This window comes from Schistocerca piceifrons, chromosome X (assembly GCF_021461385.2).
Source record: "Schistocerca piceifrons isolate TAMUIC-IGC-003096 chromosome X, iqSchPice1.1, whole genome shotgun sequence".
NCBI classification, from domain to species: Eukaryota; Metazoa; Arthropoda; class Insecta; order Orthoptera; family Acrididae; genus Schistocerca; species Schistocerca piceifrons.
The window spans coordinates 971010203-971034502 of NC_060149.1; positions in this window are offsets into that span (position 1 = coordinate 971010203).

A 24300-nucleotide genomic window follows, 5' to 3' on the forward strand; every position below is an offset into this window, starting at 1 on the left:
TTACTCTGCTTGTACTCAAGCTGCCATTCAGCGTTTTGTATTAAATCCCGACTCAATTTCTGAGTTTCATCGTCAGTGTGAAGGTTCAAGGGATAGAGTAAAGGTGCAGTAGTGCACCGGAATCTAATACTGATCTCCCAGGAAACGCTCAAAGCAAACCACAAACAATGAGAAGAATTACTCTTCTTGTACTTAAGTCGGCATTCTCCCTTTTTGTATTAAATCCCGACGCAATTTCTGTGTTTCATCGTCAATGTGACGGTCCAGGGGATAGAGTAAAGCTGCAGTGGTGCATCGGAATCTAATACTGATCTCCCAGGGAATGCTCAAACCAAACCACAAACAATGAGAAGATTTACTCTTCTTGTACATAAGTCGGCATTGTTCCTTCTGTATTAATTCCCGACGCAATTTTTGTGTTTCATCGTCAATGTGAAGGTCCAAGGGATAGAGTTAAGCTGCAGTAGTGCATCGCAATCTAATACTGATCTCCCAGTAATCGCTCAAAACAAACCACAAACAATGAGAAGATTTACTCTTTTTGTACTTATGTGGGCATTGTGCCTTTTGCATTAAATCCCGACGCAATTTCGTCGTTTCATCGTCAATGTGAAGGGCCAAGCGATAGAGTAAAGCTGTAGCACTGCATAGGAATCTATTACTGATCTCCGAGGAAACGCTCAAAGCAAACTACAAACAATGAGAATATTCACTCTACTTGTAATTAAGTCGGCATTGTGTCTTTTGTATAAAATTCCGACGCAATTTTTGTGTTTCATCGTCAATGTGTAGTTCCAAGGGATAGAGTAAAGCTGTAGTAGTGCATAGGAATCTATTACTGACTCCCAGGAAACGCTCAAAGCAAACTACAAACAATGAGAGTATTTACTCTACTTGTACTTGAGACGGCATTGTGCCTTTTGTTTTGAATCCCGACGCAATTTCTGTGTTTCATCGTCAATCTGAAGATCCAAGGGATAAATTAAAGCTGCAGTGGTGCATCGGAATCTAATACTGATCTTCTAGGAAACGCTCAAAGTAAACCACAAACAATGAGAAGATTTACTCTTTTTGTACTTAAGTCGGCATTGTGGCTTTTGTATGAAGACCGACGAATTATTTGTGCTTCATCGTCAGCGTGAAGGTCCAAGGGATAGAGTAAAGCTGCCGTAGTGCATCGGAATATAATACTGATCTCCCAGGAAGCGCTCAAATCACACCACAAACAGAAAGAATATTTACCTTTCTTGTACTTAAGTCGACATTGTGGTTTTCGTATTAAATCCCGACGCATTTTCTGTGTTTCATCGTCACTGTGAAGGTCCAAGGGATAGAGTAAAGGTGCAATAGTGCATCGGAATCTAATACTGATCCCAGAGGAAACGCTCAAAGCTAACCACAAACAATGAGATGATTTACTCTTCTTGTACTTATGTTGGCATTGTGCTTTTGTAATTAATCCCGACGCAATATCTGTGTTTCATCGTCAGTGTGAAGGTCCAAATGTTAGAGTAAAGCTGCAGTAGTGTATCGGAATCTAAAACTGATCTCCCAGGAAACGCTCAAAGCAAACCAGAAACAATGAGAATATTTACTCTACTGGTAGTTAAGTCGACATTGTGTCTTTTGTATTAAATTCCGAAGCAATTTCTGTGATTTATCGTCAATGTGAAGTTCCAAGGGATAGACTAAAGCTGCAGTAGTGCATCGGAATCTAACACTCATCTCCCAGGAAACGCTCAAAGCAAACCACTAACAATGAGAAGATATACTCATCTAATACATAAGTCGTCATTTTGCCTTTTGTTTTAAATCCCGGCGCAATTTCTGTGTTTCATCGGCAATGTGAAGGTCCAAGGGATGGAGTAAAGCTGCTGTAGTGCATCGGAATCTTATTCTGATCTCCCAGGTAACACTCTAAGCAAACCACAAAGAATGAGAAGATTTACTCTTCTTGTACTTAAGTCGGCGTTGTCCCTTTTGTATTAAATACCGACGAAATCTCTGTGCTTCCTCGTCAATGAGAGGGTCCAAGGGATAGAGTGACGTTGCAGTAGTGCATCGGAATCTAATACTGATCTCCGAGAAAACGCTCAAAGCAACCCACAAACTATGAGAAGATTTACTCTTCTTGTACTTAAGTTGGCATTGTGCCTTTTGTATTAAATCCCGACGCAATTTCTGTTTTTCATAGTCAATGTGAAGGTCCAAGGGATAGAGTAATGCTACAGTAGTGCATCGGAAACTAATACTCATCTCCCAGGAAATGCTCAAAACAAACCACAAACAATGAGAAGATATACTCATCTAATACATAAGTCGGCATTTTGCCTTTTGTTTTAAATCCCGACGCAATTTCTGTGTTTCATCTTCAATGTGAAGGTCCAAGCGATAGAGTAAAGCTGCAGTAGTGCATCGGAATCTGATAATGATCTTCCAGAAAACGCTCAAAGCAATCACAAAAATTGAGAGGATTTACTCTGCTTGTACTCAAGCTGCCATTCCGCGTTTTGTATTAAATCCCGACTCAATTTCTGAGTTTCACCGTCAGTGTGAAGCTTCAAGGGATAGAGTAAAGGTGCAGTAGTGCATCGGAATCTAATACTGATCTCCCAGGAAACGCTCAAAGCAAACCACAAACAATGAGAAGAATTACTCTTCTTGTACTTAAGTCGGCATTCTGCCTTTTTGTATTAAATCCCGACGCAATTTCTCTGTTTCATCGTCAACGTGAAGGTCCAGGGGATAGAGTAAAGCTGCAGTGGTGCATCGGAATCTAATACTGATCTCCCAGGGAATGCTCAAACCAAACCACAAACAATGAGAAGATTTACTCTTCTTGTACTTAAGTCGGCATTGTTCCTTCTGTATTAATTCCCGACGCAATTTTTGTGTTTCATCGTCATTGTGAAGGTCCAAGCGATAGAGTAAAGCTGCAGTAGTGCATCGGAATCTGATAATGATCTTCCAGAAAACGCTCAAAGCAATCACAAAAATTGAGAGGATTTACTCTGCTTGTACTCAAGCTGCCATTCAGCGTTTTGTATTAAATCCCGACTCAATTTCTGAGTTTCATCGTCACTGTGAAGCTTCAGGGGATAGAGTAAAGGTGCAGTAGTGCATCGGAATCTAATACTGATCTCCCAGGAAACGCTCAAAGCAAACCACAAACAATGAGAAGAATTACTCTTCTTGTACTTAAGTCGGCATTCTGCCTTTTTGTATTAAATCCCGACGCAATTTCTGTGTTTTATCGTCAATGTGTAGGTCCAAGGGATAGAGTAAAGCTGCATTAGTGCGTCGGAATCTAATACTGATCCCACAGGTAACGCTCAAAGCAAACCACAAACATTGAGAAGATGTACTCTTCTTGTACGTATGTCGGCATTGTGCCTTTTGTATTAAATACCGACGATATTTCTGTGTTTCATCGTCATTGTGAAGGTCCAAGCGATAGAGTAAAGCTGCAGTAGTGCATCGGAATCTGATAATCATCTCTCAGGAAACGCTCAAAGCAAATCACAAAAATTGAGAGGATTTACTCTGCTTTACTCAAGTTACCATTCTGCCTTTTGTATTAAATCGCGACGCAATTTCTGTTTTTCATAGTCAATGTGAAGTTCCAAGGGATAGAGTAAAGCTGTAGTAGTGCATCGGAATCTAACACCGATCTCCCAGTAAACGCTCAAAACAAACCACGAACAATGAGAAGATATACTCTTTTTGTACGTAAGTGGGCATTGTGCCTTTTGCATTAATCCCGACGCAATTTCGTCGTTTCATCGTCAATATGAAGGGCCAAGGGATAGAGTAAAGCTGTAGTAGTGCATAGGAATCTATTACTGATCTCCCAGGAAACGCTCAAAGCAAACTACAAACAATGAGAGTATTTACTCTACTTGTACTTGAGACGGCATTGTGGCTTTTGTTTTGAATCCCGACGCAATTTCTGTGTTTCATCGTCAATCTGAAGATCCAAGGGATAAATTAAAGCTGCAGTGGGCCATCGGAATCTAATACTGATCTCCCAGGAAACGCTCAAAGTAAACCACAAAAAATGAGAAGATTTACTCTTTTTGAACTTAGGTCGGCATTGTGGCTTTTGTATGAAGACCGACGAATTATTTGTGTTTCATCGTCAGTGTGAAGGTCCAAGGGATAGAGTAAAGCTGCCGTAGTGCATCGGAATATAATACTGATCTCCCAGGAAGCGCTCAAATCACACCACAAACAGAAAGAATATTTACCTTTCTTGTACTTAAGTCGACATTGTGCTTTTCGTATTAAATCCCGACGAATTTTCTGTGTTTCATCGTCACTGTGAAGGTCCAAGGGAAAGAGTAAAGGTGCAGTAGTGCATCGGAAACTAATACTCATCTCCGAGGAAACGCTTAAAACAGACCACAAACAATGAGAAGATCTACTCTTCTTGTACTTAAGTCGGTATCGTGCCCTTTGTATTAAATCCCGACGCAATTTCTGAGTTTCATCATCAGTGTGAAGGTTCAAGGGATAGAGTAAAGCTGCAGTAGTGCTTCGGAATCTAATACTGATCTCGCAGAAAACGCTCAAAGCAAGCCACAAACAATGAGAAGATTAATTCTTCTTGTACTTACGTCGGCATTGTGCCTTTTCCATTATATCCCGACACAATTTCTGTGTTTCATCGTCAATGTGAACGTCCAGGGGATAGAGTAAAGCTGCAATGGTGCATCGGAATCTAATACTGATCTCCCAGGAAACGCTCAAAGCAGACCACGAACAATGAGAGGATTTACTATTCTTGTACATAAGTCGGCATTGTGCGTTTTCTATTAAATCCCAACGCAATTTCTGTGTTTCATCGTAATGTGAAGGTCCAAGGGATAGAGTAATGCTACAGTAGTGCATCGGAAACTAATACTCATCTCCCAGGAAACGCTCAAAACAAATCACAAACATTGAGAAGATTTACTCTTTTTGTACTTAAGTGGCATTGTGCCTTTTGCATTAAATCGCGACGCAATTTCGTCGTTTCATCGTCAATGTGAAGGTCCAAGGGATAGAGTAAAGCTGCAGTAGTGCATCGGAATCTAATACCGATCTCCCAAATAACGCTCAAAGCAAACCACAAACAATGAGAAGATATACTTATCGAATACATAAGTCGGCATTTTGCCGTTTGTTTTAAATCCCGACGCAATTTCTGTGTCTCATCGGCAATGTGAAGGTCCAAGGGATAGAGTAAAGCTGCAGTATTGCATCGGAGTCTAATACTGATCTAACAGGAAACGCTCAAAGCAAACCTCAAACAATGAGAAGATTTACTCTTCTTGTACTTGTGCCGGCATTGTGCCTTTTGTTTTCAATCCCGACGCAATATCTGTGTTTCATCGTCAATCTGAAGGTCCAAGGGATAGAGTAAAGCTGCAGTAGTGCATCGCAATCTAATACTCATCTCCCAGGAAACGCTCAAAGTAAACCACAAACAATGAGAAGATTTACTCTTTTGGTACTTAAGTCGGCATTGTGCCTTTTGTATTAAGACTGACGAAATATTTGTGCTTCATCGTCAATGTGAACGTCCAAATGATAGAGTAAACCTGCAGTAGTGTATCGGAATCTAATGCTGATCTCCCCGGAACCGCTCAAAGCAAACCACAAACAATGAGAAGATATACTTTTCTTGTACTTAAGTCGGTATTGTGCCTTTTGTATTAAATCCCAAGGCAATTTCTGTGTGTCGTCGTCATTGTGAAGTTCTAAGGGGTAGATTAAAGCTGCAGTAGTTCATCGGAATCTAATACTGATCTCCCAGGAAACGCTCAAAGCAAACCACAAACAATGAGAAGATATACTCTTCTTGTACTTAAGTCATTATTGTGCCTTTTGTATTAAATTCCGACGCAATTTCTGTGTACATAGTCAATGTGAATGTCCAAGGGATGGCGTAAAGCTGCACTATTGCATCGGAGTCTAATACGTATCTACCAGAAAACGCTCAAAATAAACCTCAAACAATGGGAAGATATACTCTTCTTCTACTTAAGTCGGCATTCTGCCTTATGTATTAAATCCCGACGCAATTTCTGTGTCTCTTCGTCAATGTGAAGTTACAAGGGATGGAGTAAAGCTACAGTAGTGCATCGGAATCTAATACTGTTATCGCAGGAAACGCACAAAGCAAGCCACAAACAATGAGAAGATTTACTTTTCTTGTACTTAAGTAAGCATTGTGCCATTTGCATTAAATCGCGACGCAATTTCGTCGTTTCATCGTCAATGTGAACGTCCAAGGGATAGAGTAAAGCTGTAGTACTGCATCGGAATCTATGACTGATCACCCAGGAAACGCTCAGAGCAAACCACAAACAATGAGATTATTTACTCTACCTGTACTTAAGTCGCCAGTGTGTCTTTTGTATTAAATTTCGACGCAATTTCTGTGTTTCATCGTCAATGTGAAGTTCCAAGGGATAGAGTAAAGCTGCAGTAGTGCATCGGAATATAACAATCATCTCCCAGGAAACGCTCGAAGCAAACCACAAACAATAAGAACATATACTCATCTAATACATAAGTCGGCATTTTGCCTTTTGTTTTAAATACCGACGAAATTTCTGTGCTTCATCGTCAATGAGAGCGTCCAAGGGAGTGAGTGACGCTGCAGTAGTGCTTCGCAATCTAATACTGATCTCCCAGGAAACGCTCAAAGCACACCACGAACAATGAGAGGATTTACTATTCTTGTACATAAGTCGGCATTGTGCCTTTTTTATTAAATACCGACGCAATATCTGTGTTTCATCGTCAATGTGAATGCCCAAGGGATAGGGTAATGCTGCAGTAGTGCATCGGAAACTAATACTGATCTCCCAGGAAACGCTCAAAGCAAACCACAATCAAAACGAATATTTACTTTTCTTGTACTTCAGTCGACATTGTACCTTTTGTATTAAATCCAGACGAAATTTCTGTGTTTCATCGTCAATGTGGAGGTATATGGAATAGAGTAATGCTGCATTAGTGCAACGGAATCTAATACTGATCCAACAGGAAACGGTTAAAGCAAACCACAAACAATGAGAAGATTTACTCTTCTTGTACTTCAGTTGGCATTGTGCTTTTGTAATTAATCCCGACGCTATATCTGTGTTTCATCGTCAATGTGAAAGTCCAAATGATAGAGTAAAGCTGCAGTAGTGTATCGGAATCCAATACTAATCTCCCAGGAAACGCTCAAAGCAAACCACAAACAATGAGAAGATTGACTCTTTTTGTACTTTAGTCGGCATTCTCCCTTTTGTATTGAATCCCGAGTCAATTTCTGTGTATCATCGTCAATGTGAAGTTCCAAGGGATAGAGTAAAGTTGCAGTAGTTCACCGGAATCTAATACTGATCTCCCACGCAACGCTCAAAGCAAACCACAAACAATGAGAAGATATACTCTTCTTGTACTTAAGTCGATATTGTGCCTTTTGTATTAAATCCCGACGCAATTTCTATGTTTCATCGTCAATGTGAAGGTCCAAGGGATAGAGTGAAGTTGCAGTATTGCATCGGAGTCTTATACTGATCTACCAGGAAACGCCGAAAGCAAACCTCAAACAATGAGAAGATATACTCTTCTTTTACTTGGGTCGGCATTGTGCCTTTTGTTTTGAATCCCGACGCAATTTCTGTGTTTCTTCGTCAAACTGAAGATCCAAGGTATACAGTAAAGCTGCAGTAGTGCATCGGAATCTAATACTGATCTCCCAGGGAATGCTCAAAGCAAACCACAAACAATGAGAATATTTATTCTTCTTGTACTTAAGTCGGTATTTTGCCCCTTGTATTAAATCCCGACGCAATTTATGTGTTTCATCGTCAATGTGAAGGTCCAAGGGATAGAGTAAAGCTGTAGTAGTGCATCGGAATCTATTACTGATCACCCAGGAAACGTTCAAAGCAAACCACAAACTATGAGATGATTTACTCATCTTGTACTTAAGTTACATTGTGTCTTTTGTATTAAATCCCGACGCAATTTCTGTGTTTCATCGCCAATGTGGTGGTCCATGCGATAGAGTAAAGCTGCAATAGTGCATCGGAATCTGTTAATGATGTCCCAGGAAACGCACAAAGCAAATCACAAAAATTGAGAGGATATACTAATCTTGTACTCAAGTTGCCATTCTGCCTTTTATATTAAATCGCGACGCAATTTCTGTGTTTCATCGACAACGTGAAAGTCCAAGTGATAGAGTAAAGCTGCTGTAGTGCATCGGAATCTTATTCTGATCTCCCAGGAAACACTTTAAGCAAACCACAAAGCATGAGAAGATTTACTCTTCTTGTACTTAAGTCGCGATTTGTGCATTTTGTATTAAATACCGACGAAATTTCTGAGCTTCATCGTGAATGAGAGGGTCCAAGGGATAGAGTGACGCTGCAGTAGTGCATCGGAATCTAATAATGATCTCCCAGGAAGCGCTCAAAGCACACCACGAACAATGAGAGGATTTACTATTCTTGTACATAAGTCGGCATTGTGCCTTGTATATTAAATACCGACGCAATATCTGTGTTTCATCGTCAATGTGAAGGCCCAAGGGATAGGGTAAAGCTGCAGTGGTGTATCGGAATGTAATACTGATCTCCCAGGAAACGCTCAAAGCAAACCACAATCAAAACGAATATTTCCTTTTCTTGTACTTCAGTCGGTATTGTGCCTTTTGTATTAAATCCCGACGCAATTTCTGAGTTTCATCGGCAATGTGAAGGTCCAAGGGATAGAGTAAAGCTGCAGTATTGCATCGGAGTCTAATACTGAACTAACAGGAAACGCTCAAAGCAAACCTCAAACAATGAGGTGATTTCTCTTGTAGTACTTGAGTCGGCATTGTGCCTTTTGTTTTGAATCCCGACGCAATTTTTGTGTTTCATCGTCAATCTGAAGATCCAAGAGATAGAGTTCAGCTGCAGTGGTGCATCGAAATCTAATACTGATCTCCCAGAAAACGCACAAAGCAAACCACAAACAATGAGAAGATTTACTCTTCTTGTACTGAAGTCGGCATTGTGCATTTTTTGTAATTAATACCGAAGCAATATCTGTATTTCATCGTCAATCTGAAGGTCCAAAAGATAGAGTAAAGCTGCAGTAGTGTATCGGAATCTAATACTGATCTCCCAGGAAACACTCATAGCAAACTACAAACAATGAGAAGATTTACTCTTCTTTTACTTAAGTCGGCATTGTGCCTTTTGTATTAAATCCCGACGCAATTTCTGTGTTTCATCGACAATGTGAAAGTGCAAGGGATAGAGTAAAGCCGCAGTAGTGCATCGGAATCTAATACTGATCTCCCAGGAAACGCTGAAATCAAACCACAAACAATGAGGAGATTTACTCTTCTTGTACTTATGTCAGCATTGTGCCTTTTGTATTAAATCCCGACGCAATTTCTATGTTTCATCGTCAATGTGAAAGTCCAAGGGATAGTGTAATGCTACAGTAGTGCATCGGAAATTATAACTGATCTCCCAGGAAACGCTTAAATCAGACCACAAACAATGAGATGATTTACTCTTCTTGTACTTAAGTCGGTATTGTGCAGTTTGTATTAAATCCCGACGCAATTTCTGGGCTTCATCGACAGTGTGAAGGTTCAAGGGATAGAGTAAAGCTGCAGGAGTGCATCGGAATCTAATACTGATCCCCCAGGAAACGCTCAAGCAAACCACAAAAAATGAGAAGATTTACTCTTTTTGTACTTAAGTCGGCATTCTGCCTTTTGTATTAAATTCCGACGCAATTTCTGTGTTTCATCGTCAAAGTGAAGGTACAAGTGATGGAGCAAAGCTACAGTAGTGCATCGGGATCAAATACTGATCTCGCAGGTATCGCTCAAAGCAAGCCACAAACAATGAGAGGATTTATTCTTCTTGTACTTACGTCGGCATTGTGCCATTTGCATTATATCCCGACGCAATTTCTGTGTTTCATCGTCAGTGTGAATGTCCATGGGATAGAGTAAAGCTGCAGTGGTGCATCGGAATCTAATACTGATCTCGCAGGGAATTCTCAAAGCAAACCACAAACAATGAGAAGACTTACTCTTCTTGTACTTATGTCGGTATTGTTCCTTCTGTATTAATTCCCGACGCAATTTCTGTGTTTCATCGTCAATGTGAAGGTCCAAGCGATAGAGTAAAGCTGCAGTAGTGCATCGCAATCTAATACTGAACTCCCAGGAAACGCTGAAAACAAACGACAAAAAATGAGAAGATTTACTCCTTTTTGTACTTACGTGGGCATTGTGCCTTTTGCATTAAATCCCGACGCAATTTCGTCGTTTCATCGTCAATGTGAAAGTACAAGGGATAGAGTAAAGCTGTAGTAGTGCATCGGAATCTATTACTGATTTCCCAGGAAACGCTCAAAGCAAACTACAAACAATGAGAAGATTTACTCTTCTTGTACTTAAATCGGCATTGTTCCTTCTGTATTAATTCCCGACGCAATTTCTGTGTTTCATCGGCAATGTGAAGGTCCAAGTAATAGAGTAAGGCTGCAGTATTGCATCGGAGTCTAATACTGATCTAACAGGAAACGCTCAAAGCAAACCTCAAACAATGAGAAGATTTACTCTTCTTGTACTTGAGTCGGTATTGTGCCTTGTGTTTTGAATCCCGACGCAATTTCTGTGTTTCATAGTCAATGTGAAGGTCCAAGGGACAGAGTAAAGCTGCAGTAGTGCATCGGAATATAATACTGATCTCCCAGGAAACGCTCAAATCAAACTACAAACAAAACGAATATTTGCCTTTCTTGTACTTAAGCCGACATTTTGCCTTTCGTATTAAATCCCGACGCAATTTCTGTGTTTCATCGTTACTGTGAAGGTCCAAGGGATAGAGTAAAGGCGCACTAGTGCATCGGAATCTAATACTGATCCCAGAGGAAACGCTAAAAGCAAACCACAAACAATGAGACGATTTACTCTTCTTGTACTTATGTTGGCATTGTGCTTTTGTAATTAATTCCGACGCAATATCTGTGTTTCATCGTCAGTGTGAAGGTCCAAATGATGGAGTAAAGCTGCAGTAGTATATCGGAATCCAATACTAATCTCCCAGGACACGCTCAAAGCAAACCACAAACAATGAGAAGATTGACTCTTTTTGTACTTTAGTCGGCATTCTCCCTTTTGTATTGAATCCCGAGTCAATTTCTGTGTATCATCGTCAATGTGAAGTTCCAAGGGATAGAGTAAAGTTGCAGTAGTTCACCGGAATCTAATACTGATCTCCCATGCAACGCTCAAAGCAAACCACAAACAATGAGAAGATATACTCTTCTTGTACTTAAGTCGATATTGTGCCTTTTGTATTAAATCCCAACGCAATTTCTATGTTTCATCGTCAATGTGAAGGTCCAAGGGATAGAGTAAAGTTGCAGTATTGCATCGGAGTCTTATACTGATCTACCAGGAAACGCCGAAAGCAAACCTCCAACAATGAGAAGATATACTCTTCTTTTACTTGGGTCGGCATTGTGCCTTTTGTTGTGAATCCCGACGCAATTTCTGTGTTTCTTCGTCAAACTGAAGATCCAAGGTATACAGAAAAGCTGCAGTAGTGCATCGGAATCTAATACTGATCTCCCAGGGAATGCTCAAAGCAAGCCACAAACAATGAGAAGAATTACTCTTCTTGTACTTAAGTCGGTATTTTGCCCCTTGTATTAAATCCCGACGCAATTTATGTGTTTCATCGTCAATGTGAAGGTCCAAGGGATAGAGTAAAGCTGTAGTAGTGCATCGGAATCTATTACTGATCACCCAGGAAACGCTCAAAGCAAACCACAAACTATGAGATGATTTACTCATCTTGTACTTAAGTTGGCATTGTGCCTTTTGTATTAAATCCCGACGCAATTTCTGTGTTTCATCGCCAATGTGGTGGTCCAAGCGATAGAGTAAAGCTGCAATAGTGCATCGGAATCTGATAATGATGTCCCAGGAAACGCACAAAGCAAATCACAAAAATTGAGAGGATATACTCTTCTTGTACTCAAGTTGCCATTCTGCCTTTTATATTAAATCGCGGCGCAATTTCTGTGTTTCATCTACAGCGTGATAGTCCAAGTGATAGAGTAAAGCTGCTGTAGTGCATCGGAATCTTATTCTGATCTCCCAGGTAACACTCTAAGCAAACCACAAAGAATGGGAAGATTTACTCCTCTTGTACTTAAGTCGGATTTGTGCATTTTGTATTAAATACCGACGAAATTTCTGTGCTTCATCGTGAATGAGAGGGTCCAAGGGATAAAGTGACGCTGCAGTAGTGCATCGGAATCTAATAATGATCTCCCAGGAAACACTCAAAGCACACCACGAACAATGAGAGGATTTACTATTCTTGTACATAAGTCGGCATTGTGCCTTGTGTACTAAATACCGACGCAATATCTGTGTTTCATCGTCAATGTGAAGGCCCAAGGGATAGGGTAAAGCTGCAGTGGTGCATCGGAATCTAATACTGATCTCCCAGGAAACGCTCAAAGCAAACCACAAACAGTGAGACGATTTACTCTTCTTGTACTTAAGTCGGTATTGTGCCCTTTGTATTAAATCCCGACGCCATTTCTGAGTTTCATCATCAGTGTGAAGGTTCAAGGGATAGAGTAAAGCTGCAGTAGTGCTTCGGAATCTAATACTGATCTCCCAGGAAACGCTCAAAGCAAACCACAATCAGTGAGAAGATTTACTCTTCTTGTACTTAAGTCGGCATTCCACCTTTTTGTATTAAATCCCGACGCAATTTCTGTGTTTCATCGTCAATGTGAAGGTACAAGGGATGGAGTAAAGCTACAGTAGTGTGTCGGAATCTAATACTGATCTCCCAGGAAACGCTCAAAGCAAACTACAAACAATGAGTATATTTACTCTACTTGTACTTAAGTCGGCATTGTGTCTTTTGTATAAAATTCCGACGCAATTTCTGTGTTTCATCGTCAATGTGAAGTTCCAAAGGATAGAGTAAAGCTGCAGGAGTGCATCGGAATCTAATACCGATCTCCCAAATAACGCTCAAAGCTAACCACAAACAATGAGAAGATATACTTATCTAATACATAAGTCGGCATTTTGCCATTTGTTTTAAATCCCGACGCAATTTCTGTGTCTCATCGGCAATGTGAAGGTCCAAGGGATAGAGTAAAGCTGCAGTATTGCATCGGAGTCTAATACTGATATAACAGGAAAGGCTCAAAGCAAACCTCAAACAATGAGAAGATTTACTCTTCTTGTACTTGAGTCAGCATTGTGCCTTTTGTTTTGAATCCCGACACAATATCTGTGTTTCATCGTCAATCTGAAGGTCCAAGGGAGAGAGTAAAGCTGCAGTAGTGCATCGCAATCTAATACTCATCTCCCAGGAAACGCTCAAAGTAAACCACAAACAATGAGAAGATTTACTCTTTTTGTACTTAAGTCGGCATTGTGCCTTTTGTATTAAGACCGACGAAATATTTGTGCTTCATCGTCAATGTGAACGTCCAAGGGATAGAGTAAAGTTGCAGTAGTGCATCGGAATATAATACTGATCTCCCAGGAAAGGCTCAAATCAAACCACAAACAAAAAGAATATTTACCTTTCTTGTACTTAAGTCGACATTGTGCTTTTCGTATTAAATCCCGACGCAATTTCTGTGTTTCATAGTCACTGTGAAGGTCCAAGGGATAGAGTAAAGGCGCAATAGTGCATCGGATTCTAATACTGATCCCAGAGGAAACGCTCAAAGCAAACCACAAACAATGAGTCGATTTACTCTTCTTGTACTTATGTTGGCATGGTGCTTTTGTAATTAATCACGACGCAATATCTGTGTTTCATCGTCAGTGTGAAGGTCCAAATGATAGAATGAAGCTGCAGTAGTGTATCGGAATCTAATGCTGATCTCCCAGGAAACGCTCAAAGCAAACCACAAACAATGAGAATATTTACTCTACCTGTACTTAAGTCGCCATTGTGTCTTTTGTTTTGAATCCCGACCCAATTAGTGTGTTTCATCGTCAATCTGAAGATCCAAGAGATAGAGTTCAGCTGCAGTGGTGCATCGGAATCTAATACTGATCTCCCAGAAAACGCACAAAGCAAACCACAAACAATGAGAAGATTTACTCTTCTTGTACATATGTCAGCATTGTGCCTTTTGTATTAAATCCCGACGCAATTTCTGTGTTTCATCGTCAATGTGAAAGTCCAAGGGATAGAGTAATGCTACAGTAGTGCATCGGAAACTATAACTGATCTCCCAGGAAACGCTTAAATCAGACCACAAACAATGAGAAGATTTACTCTTCTTGTACTTAAGTCGGTATTGTGCCCTTTGTATTAAATCCCGACGCAATTTCTGAGCTTCATCGACAGTGTGAAGGTTCAAGGGATAGAGTAAAGCTGCAGTAGTGCATCGGAATCTAATACTGATCTCCCAGGAAACGCTCAAAGCAAACCACAAAAAATGAGACGATTTACTCTTTTTGTACTTAAGTCGGCATTCTGCCTTTTGTATTAAATTCCGACGCAATTTCTGTGTTTCATCGTCAATGTGAAGGTACAAGTGATGGAGCAAAGCTACAGTAGTGCATCGGAATCAAATACTGATCTCGCAGGAATCGCTCAAAGCAAGCCACAAACAATGAGAGGATTTATTCTTCTAGTACTTACGTCGGCATTGTGCCATTTGCATTATATCTCGACGCAATTTCTGTGTTTCATCGTCAATGTGAATGTCCATGGGATAGAGTAAAGCTGCAGTGGGGCATCGGAATCTAATACTGATCTCGCAGGGAATTCTCAAAGCAAACCACAAACAGTGAGAAGATTTACTCTTCTTGTACTTAAGTCGGTATTGTTCCTTCTGTATTAATTCCCGACGCAATTTCTGTGTTTCATCGTCAATGTGAAGGTCCAAGGGATAGAGTAAAGCTGCAGTAGTGCATCGCAATCTAATACTGATCTCCCAGGAAACGCTGAAAACAAACGACAAACAATGAGAAAATTTACTCTTTTTGTACTTAAGTGGGCATTGTGCCTTTTGCATTAAATCCCGACGCAATTTCGTCGTTTCATCGTCAATGTGAAAGTACAAGGGATAGAGTAAAGCTGTAGTAGTGCATCGTAATCTATTACTGATTTCCCAGGAAACGCTCAAAGCAAACTACAAGCAATGAGAAGATTTACTCTTCTTGTACTTAAGACGACATTGTTCCTTCAGTATTAATTCCCGACGCAATTTCTGTGTTTCATTGGCAATGTGAAGGTCCAAGGGATAGAGTAAGGCTGCAGTATTGCATCGGAGTCTAATACTGATCTAACAGGAAACGCTCAAAGCAAACCTCAAACAATGAGAAGATTTACTCTTCTTCTACTTGAGTCGGCATTGTGCCTTGTGTTTTGAATCCCGACGCAATTTCTGTGTTTCATCGTCAATGTGAAGGTCCAAGGGATAGAGTAAAGCTGCAGTAGTGCATCGGAATATAATACTGATCTCCCAGGAAACGCTCAAATCAAACTACAAACAAAACGAATATTTACCTTTCTTGTACTTAAGCCGACATTTTGCCTTTCGTATTAAATCCCGACGCAATTTCTGTGTTTCATCGTTACTGTGAAGGTCCAAGGGATAGAGTAAAGGCGCAATAGTGCATCGGAATCTAATACTGATCCCAGAGGAAACGCTCAAAGCAAACCACAAACAATGTGACGATTTACTCTTCTTGCACTTATGTTGGCATTGTGCTTTTGTAATTAATTCCGACGCAATATCTGTGTTTCATCGTCAGTGTGAAGGTCCAATTGATAGAGTAAAGCTGCAGTAGTGTATCGGAATCTAATACTGATCTCCCAGGAAACGCTCAAAGCAAACCACGAACAATGAGAAGATATACTTTTCTTGTACTTAAGTCGGTATTGTGCCTTTTGTATTAATTCCCAAGGCAATTTCTGTGTATCATCGTCATTGTGAAGTTCCAAGGGATAGAGTTAAGCTGCAGTAGTTCATCGGAATCTAATACTGATCTCCCAGGAAACGCTCAAAGCAAACCACAAACAATGAGAAGATATACTCTTCTTGTACTTAAGTCGGTATTGTGCCATTTGTATTAAATCCCGACGCAATTTCTGTGTTTCATCGTCAATGTGAAAGTCCAAGGGATAGCGTAAAGCTGCAGTATTGCATCAGAGAATAATACTGATCTACCAGGAGACGCTCAAAACAAACCTCAAACAATGAGAAGATTTACTCTTCTTTTACTTGTGTCAGCATCGTGCCTTTTTTGTTTTGAATCCTGACGCAAATTCTGTGTTTCATCGTCAATCTGAAGATCCGAGGGATACAGTAAAGCTACAGTCGTGCATCCGAATCTAATACTGATCTCCCAGGAAACGCTCCTAGCAAACCACAAACAATGAGAAAATTATCTCTTCAGGTACTTAAGTAAGCATTGTGCCTTTTAAATTAAATCCCGACGCAAATATGTCGTTTCATCGTCAATGTGAAGGTCCAAGGGATAGAGTAAAGCTGTAGTAGTGCAACGGAATCAATTACTGATCACCCAGGAAACGCTCAAAGCAAACTACAAACAATGTGAATATTTACTCTACTTGTACTTAAGTCGGCATTGTGTTTTTTGTATTAAATCCCCACGCAATTTCTGTGTTTCATCGTAAATGTGAAGGTCCAAGTGATAGAGTAAAGCTGCAGTAGTGCATCGCAATCTAATACTGATCTCCCAGGAAACGCTCAAAGCAAACCACAAACAATGAGAAGATTTACTAATTTTGTACTTAAGTCGGCATTGTGCCTTTTGTATTAAGACCGACGAAATATTTGTGCTTCATCGTCTATGTGAAGGTCCAAGCGATAGAGTAAAGCTGCAGTAGAGCATCGGAATATAATACTGATGTCCCAGGAAACGCTCAAATCAAACCACAAAAAAAAAGAATATTTACCTTCTTAAACTTAAGTCGACATTGTGCCTTTCGTATTAATTCCCGACGCAATTTCTGTGTTTCATCGTCACTGTGAAGGTCCGTGGGATAGAGGAAAGGCGCAATAGTACATCGGAATCTAATACTGATCCCAGAGGAAACGCTCAAAAAAACCACAAACAATGAGACGATTTACTCCTCTTGTACTTATGTTGGCATTGTGCTTTTGTAATTAATCCCGACGCAATATCTGTGTTTCATCTTCAGTGTGAAGGTCCAAATGATAGAGTAAAGCTGCAGTAGTGTATCGGAATCTAATATTGATCTCCCAGGAAACGCTCAAAGCAAACCACAAACAATGAGAAGATATACTTTTCTTGTACTTAAGTCTGTATTGTGCCTTTTGTATTAAATCCCAAGGCAATTTCTGTGTATCTTCGTCATTGTGAAGTTCCAAGGGATAGAGTAAAGCTTTAGTAGTGCATCGGAATCTATTACTGATCTCCCAGGAAACGCTCAAAGCAAACTACAAACAATGAGAATATGTACTCTACTTGTACTTAAGTCGGCATTGTGTCTTTTGTATAAAATTCCGACGCAATTTCTGTGTTTCATCGTCAATGTGAAGTTCCAAGGGATATAGTAAGGCTGCAGTATTGCACCGGTGTCTAATACTGATCTAACAGAAAACGCTCAAAGCAAACCTCAAACAATGAGAAGATTTACTCTTCTAGTACTTGAGTTGGCATTGTGCCTTTTGTTTTGAATCCCGACGCAATTTCTGTGTTTCATCGTCAATCTGAAGATCCAAGGGATAGAGTAAAGCTGCACTGGTGCATCGGAATCTAATACTGATCTCCAAGAAAACGCTCAAAGCAAACCACAAACAATGAGAAGATTTTCTCTTCTTGTACTTAAGTCGGCATTGTGCATTTTGTATTAAATCCCGACGCAATTTCTGTCTTTCATCGTCAATGTGAAGTTCCAAGGGATAGAGTAAAGCTGCAGTAGTGCATCGCAATCTAATACTCATCTCCCAGGAAACGCTCAAAGTAAACCACAAACAATGAGAAGATTTACTCTTTTAGTACTTAAATCGGCATTGTGCCTTTTCTATTAAGACCGACGAAATATTTGTGCTTCATCGTCAATGGGAAGGTCCAAGGGATAGAGTAAAGCTGCAGTAGTGCATCGGAATGTAATACTGATCTCCCAGGAAACACTCAAATCAAAGCACAAACAAAAAGAATATTAACCTTTCTTGTACTTAAGTCGACATTGTGCTTTTCGTATTATATACCGACGCAATTTGTGTGTTTCATTGTCACTGTGAAGGTCCAAGGGATAGAGTAATGGCGCAATAGTGCATCGGAATCTAATACTGATCCCAGAGGAAACGCTCAAAGCAAACCACAAACAATGAGACGATTTACTCTTCTTGTACTTATGTTGGCATGGTGCTTTTGTAATTAATCCCGACGCAATATCTGTGTTTCATCGTCAGTGTGAAGGTCCAAATGATAGAGTAAAGCTGCAGTAGTGTATCGGAATCTAATGCTGACTTCCCCGGAAACGCTCAAAACAAACCACAAACAATGAGAAGATATACTCTTCTTGTACTTAAGTCGGTATTGTGCCATTTGTATTAAATCCCGACGCTATTTCTGTGTTTCATTGTCAATGTGAAGGTCCAAGGGATGGCGTAAAGATGCAGTATAGCATCGGAGTCAAATACTGATCTACCAGGAAACGCTCAAAACAAACCTCAAACAATGAGAAGATTTACTCTTCTTTTACTTGAGTCGGCATTGTGCCTTTTTTGTTTTGAATCACGACGCAAATTCTGAAGATCCAAGGGACAGAGTAAATCTGCAGTAGTGCTTCGGAATCTAATACTGATCTCCCAGGAAACGCTCCTAGCAAACCACAAACAATGAGAAAATTAACTCTTCTGGTTCTTAAGTCGGCATTGTGCCTTATGTATTAAATCCCGACGCAATTTCAGTGTTTCATCGTCAATCTGAAGGTCCAAGGGATAGAGTAAGGCTGCAGTAGTGCATCGGAATCTAATACTGATCTCCCAGGAAACGCTCAAATCAAACCACAAACAATGAGAAGATTTACTCTTCTTCTACTTAAGTCGGCATTCTGCCTTATGTATTATATCCCGTCGCAATTTCTGTGTCTCATCGTCAATGTGAAGGTACAAGGGATGGAGTAAAGCTACAGTAGTGCATCGCAATCTAACACTCATCTCCCAGGAAACGCTCAAAGCAAACCACAAACAATGAGAACATATACTCATCTAATACATAAGTCGGCATTTTGCCTTTTCCTTTAAATCCCGACGCAATTTCTGTGTTTCATCGGCATTGTGAAGGTCCAAGGGATGGAGTATAGCTGCTGTAGTGCATCGGAATCTAATACTGATCTCCCAGGAAACGCTCAAAGCTAACCACAAAAGAAACAACATTTACTCTTCTTGTACTTAAGTCGACATTGTGTACTTTGTATTAAATCCCGACGCAATTTCTGTGTTTCATCGTCAATGTGTAGGTCCAAGCGATAGAGTAAAGCTGCATTAGTGCATAGGAATATGATCCCGCAAACATTGAGAAGATGTACTCTTCTTGTACTTAAGTCGGCATTGTGCCTTTTGTAATTAATCACGACGCAATATCCGTTTCAACGTCAATGTGAAGGTCCAAGGGATAGAGTAACACTGCAGTAGTGAATCAAAATCGAATGCTGATCTCCCATGAAACGCACAAAGCAAACCACAAACAATGAGAAGATTTACTCTACTTGTAATTAAGTCGGCATTGTGCCTCTTGTATGAAATCCCGACACAATTTCTGTGGTTCATCTTCAATGAGATAGTCCAAGGGTTAGAGTAAAGCTGCAGTAGTGCATTGGAATCTAATACTGATCTCCGAGGAAACGCTCAAAGCAAACCACGAACTATGAGAAGATTTACTCTACTTGTACTTAAGTTGGCATTGTGCCTTTTGTATTAAATCCCGACGCAATTTCTGTGTTTCATCGTCACTGTGAAGGTCCAAGGGATAGAGTAAAGCCGCAAAAGTGCATCGGAATCTAATACTGATCCCAGAGGAAACGCTCAAAGCAAACCACAAACAATGAGAAGATTTACTCTTCTTGTACTTCAGTTGGCTTTGTGCTTTTGAAATCAATCCCGATGCAATATCTGTGTTTCATCGTCAATGTGAAAGTCCAAATGATAGAGTAAAGCTGCAGTAGTGTATCGGAATCCAATACTGATCTCCCAGGAAACGCTCAAAGCAAACCACAAACAATGAGTAGATTCACTCTTTTTGTACTGAAGTCGGCATTCTGCCATTTGTATTGAATCCCGAGTCAATATCTGTGTTTCATCGTCAATGTGAAAGTCCAAATGATAGAGTAAATTTGCAGTATTGCATCGGAGTCTAATACTGATCTACCAGGAAACGCTCAAAGGAAACCTCAAACAATGAGAAGATTAACTATTCTTTTACTTGGGTCGGCATTGTGCCTTTTGTTTTGAATCCCGACACAATTTCTGTGTTTCATCGTCAAACTGAAGATCCAAGGTATACAGTAAAGCTGCAGTAGTGCATCGGAATCTAATACTGATCCCCCAGGGAGAGCTCAAAGCAAACCATAAACAATGAGATGACTTACTCTTCTTTTACTTAAGTCGGCATTGTTCCTTCTGTATTAATTCCCGACGCAATTTCTGTGTTTCATTGGAATACGTGAATGTATAAGTGATACGGTACACCTGATATGGTAAATCGGAATCTAATAGTGAACTCTCAGGAAACGCTCAAAGCAAACCACAAACAATGAGAAGATTAACTCTTCTTGTACTGAAGTCGGCATTGTGCCTTTTGTATTAAATCCCCACGCAATTTCTGTGTCTCATCGTCAATTTAAAGGTCCAAGGAAGTGAGTAATGCCGCAGTAGTGCAACGTAATCTTATACTGGTCTCCCACTAAACGCTTAAAGCAAACAAAAGCAATGAGAAGATTGACAATTATTGTACTTATGTTGGCATTGTAATATATAGTAGTAGTGCATCGGAATTTAATACTGATCTCCCAGGAAACGCTCAAAGCAAACGACGAGCAATGAGAAGATTTACTCTTCTTGTACTTAAGTAGACATTTTGCCTGATGTATTAAATCCCGACGTAATTTATGTGCCTCATCGTCAATGTGAAGATCCAAGGGGTAGACTAATGCTGCAGTGGTGCTTCGGAATCTAATACTGATCTCCCAGGAAATGCCAAAAGCAAACCTCAAACTATGACAAGAGTTACTCTTCTTGTACTTATGTCAGCATTGTGCCTTATGTATTAACTCCCAACGCAATTTCTGTGTTTCATCGTCAATCTGATAGTCCAAGGGATAGAGTAAAGCTGCAGGTGTGCATCGGAATCCAATACTGATCTCCCAGGAAACGCTCATAACAAAGCACAAACAATGTGAAGAAATACTCTTCTCGTACTGAAGTCGGCATTGTGCCTTTTGTATAAAATCCCGACGCAATTTCTGAGTTTCATCGTCAATTTAAAGGTCCAAGGGATAGAGTAAAGAGGCAGTAGTGCATTGTAATCTAATACTGATCTCCCAGGAAACGCTCCAAGCAAACTACAAACAGTGAGAAGATTTACTCTTCTTGTACTTAAGTCGATATTGTGCTTTTGGATTATATCGCGGCGAAATACCTGTGTTTCATCGTCAATGTGAAGGTCCGAGGGAAAGAGTAAAGCTTCGGTAGTGCATCGGACTCTAATACTGATCTCCCAGGAATCGCTCAAAGCAAACCACAAACAAAAAGGATATTTATTTTTCTTGTACTTAAGTCGACATTGTGCCTATTGTAATAAATCCCGACGCAATTTCTATGTTTCATAATCAATGTGAAGGCCCAATGGATAGAGTAAAGCTGTAGCTGTGCATCGGAATCTAATACTGATCTCCCAGGAAACATTCAAAGAAAACAACAAACAATGATAAGATTAACTCTTCTTGTGCTTAAGTAGGCATTGTGCCTTTTGAATTAAATCCCGACGCTATTTCTGTATTTCATCGTCAATGAGAGAGTCCATGGGATTGAGTAAAGCTGCAGTAGGGCATGGGATCTAAAACTAATCTCCCAGGAAACGCTCAAAACGAACCACAAAAAATGAGAAGATTTACTCTTCTTGTACTTAAATCGGTATTGTGCTTTTGGATTATATCTCGCCGAAATTTCTGTGTTTCATCGTCAATGCGAAGGTCCAAGGGATAGAGTAAGGATGCAGTTGTGCATCGGACTCTAATACTAATCTCCCAGGTAACGCTCAAAGAAAATCAGAAACAATGAGAAGATTTACTCTTCTTGTACTTAAGTCAGCATTGTGCATTTTGTGTTAAATCCCGACGCAATTTCTGTGTTTCATCGTCAATGTGAAGGTCCAAGGGATAGAGTAAAGCTGCAGTAGTGCATCAGAATGTAATACTGATCTCCCAGGAGGCGCTCAATGCATACCACAAACAATGAGAACAATTACTGTTCTTGTGCTTAAGTCGTCATTGTGCCTTTTGTATTAAATCCAGACGCAATTTCTGTGTTTCATCGTCAATGTGAAGGTCCATGGGATAGAGTAAAGCTGCAGTAGTGCATCGGAATCTAATACTGATCTCCCAGGAAACGCTCAAAGAAAACCACAAACAATGAGAATATTTAATCTTCTTGTACTTAAGTCGGCATTGTGCCTTTTGTATTAAATCCAGACGCAATTTCTGTGTTTCATCGTCAATGTGAAGGGCCATGGGATAGAGTAAAGCAGCAGTAGTGCTTCGGAATCTAATACTGATCTCCCAGGCAACGCCAAAAGCAAACCACATACTATGAAAAGAATTACTCATCTTGTACTCAAGTCGGCATTGTGCCTTTTGTATTAAGTCCCGAAGCAATTTCTCTGTTTCATCGTCAATCTGATACTAAAAGGGATAGAGTAAAGCTGCAGTAGTGCATCGGAATCTAATACTGATCTCCCAGGAAACGCTCAAAGCAAACCACAAACAATGTGAAGATATACTCTTCTCGTACTGAAGTCGGCATTGTGCCTTTCGTATAAAATCCCGACGCAATTTGTGAGTTTCATCGTCAATTTAAAGGTCCAAGGGATAGAGTAAAGAGGCAGTAGTGCATCGTAATCTAATACTGATCTCCCAGGAAACGCTCCAAGCAAACTACAAACAGTGAGAAGATTTACTCTTCTTGTACTTAAGTCGATATTGTGCTTTTGGATTATATCGCGGCGAAATATCTGTGTTTCATCGACAATGTGAAGGTCCAAGGGAAAGAGTAAAGCTTCAGTAGTGCATCGGACTCTAATACTGATCTCCCAGGAATCGCTCAAAGCAAACCACAAACAAAAAGAATATTTTTTTTTCCTGTATTTAAGTCGACATTGTGCCTTTTGTATTAAATCCCGACGCTATTTCTGTGTTTCATCGTCACTGTGAAGGTCCAAGGGATAGAGTAAAGCCGCAATAGTGCATCGGAATCTAATACTGATCCCAGAGGAAACGCTCAAAGCAAACCACAAACAATGAGAAGATTTACTCTTCTTGTACTTCAGCTGGCTTTGTGCTTTTGAAATTAATCCCGACGCAATATCTGTGTTTCATCGTCAAAGTGAAAGTCCAAATGATACAGTAAAGCTGCAGTAGTGTATCGGAATCCAACACTGATCTCCCAGGAAACGCTCAAAGCAAACCACAAACAATGAGTAGATTGACTCTTTTTGTACTTAAGTCGGCATTCTGCCTTTTGTATTGAATCCCGAGTTAATTTCTGTGTATCATCGTCATTGTGAAGTTCCAAGGGATAGAGTAAAGTTGCAGTAGTTCATCGGAATCTAATACTGATCTCCCATGCAACGATCAAAGCAAACCACAAACAATGAGAAGATATACTCTTCCCTTACTTAAGTCGGCATTCTGCCTTCTGTATTAAATCCCGACGCAATTTCTGTGTTCCATCGTCTATCTGAAGGTCCAAGGGATAGACTAAAGCTGCAGTAGGGCATCCGAATCTAATACTGTTTTCCCAGGAGACGCTCATCGGAAACCAGAAAAAAATTAGAAGATTTACTTTTCTTCTACTTAAGTCGCCATTGTGCCTTTTGCATTACATTCCGACGCAATTTCTGTGTTTCATCGTCAATTTGAAGGTCCATGGGATAGAGTAAAGCTGCAGTAGTGCATCTTAATCTAATACTGGTCTCCCAGGAAACGCGCTAAGAAAACCTCGAACAATGAGAAGATTTACTCTTCT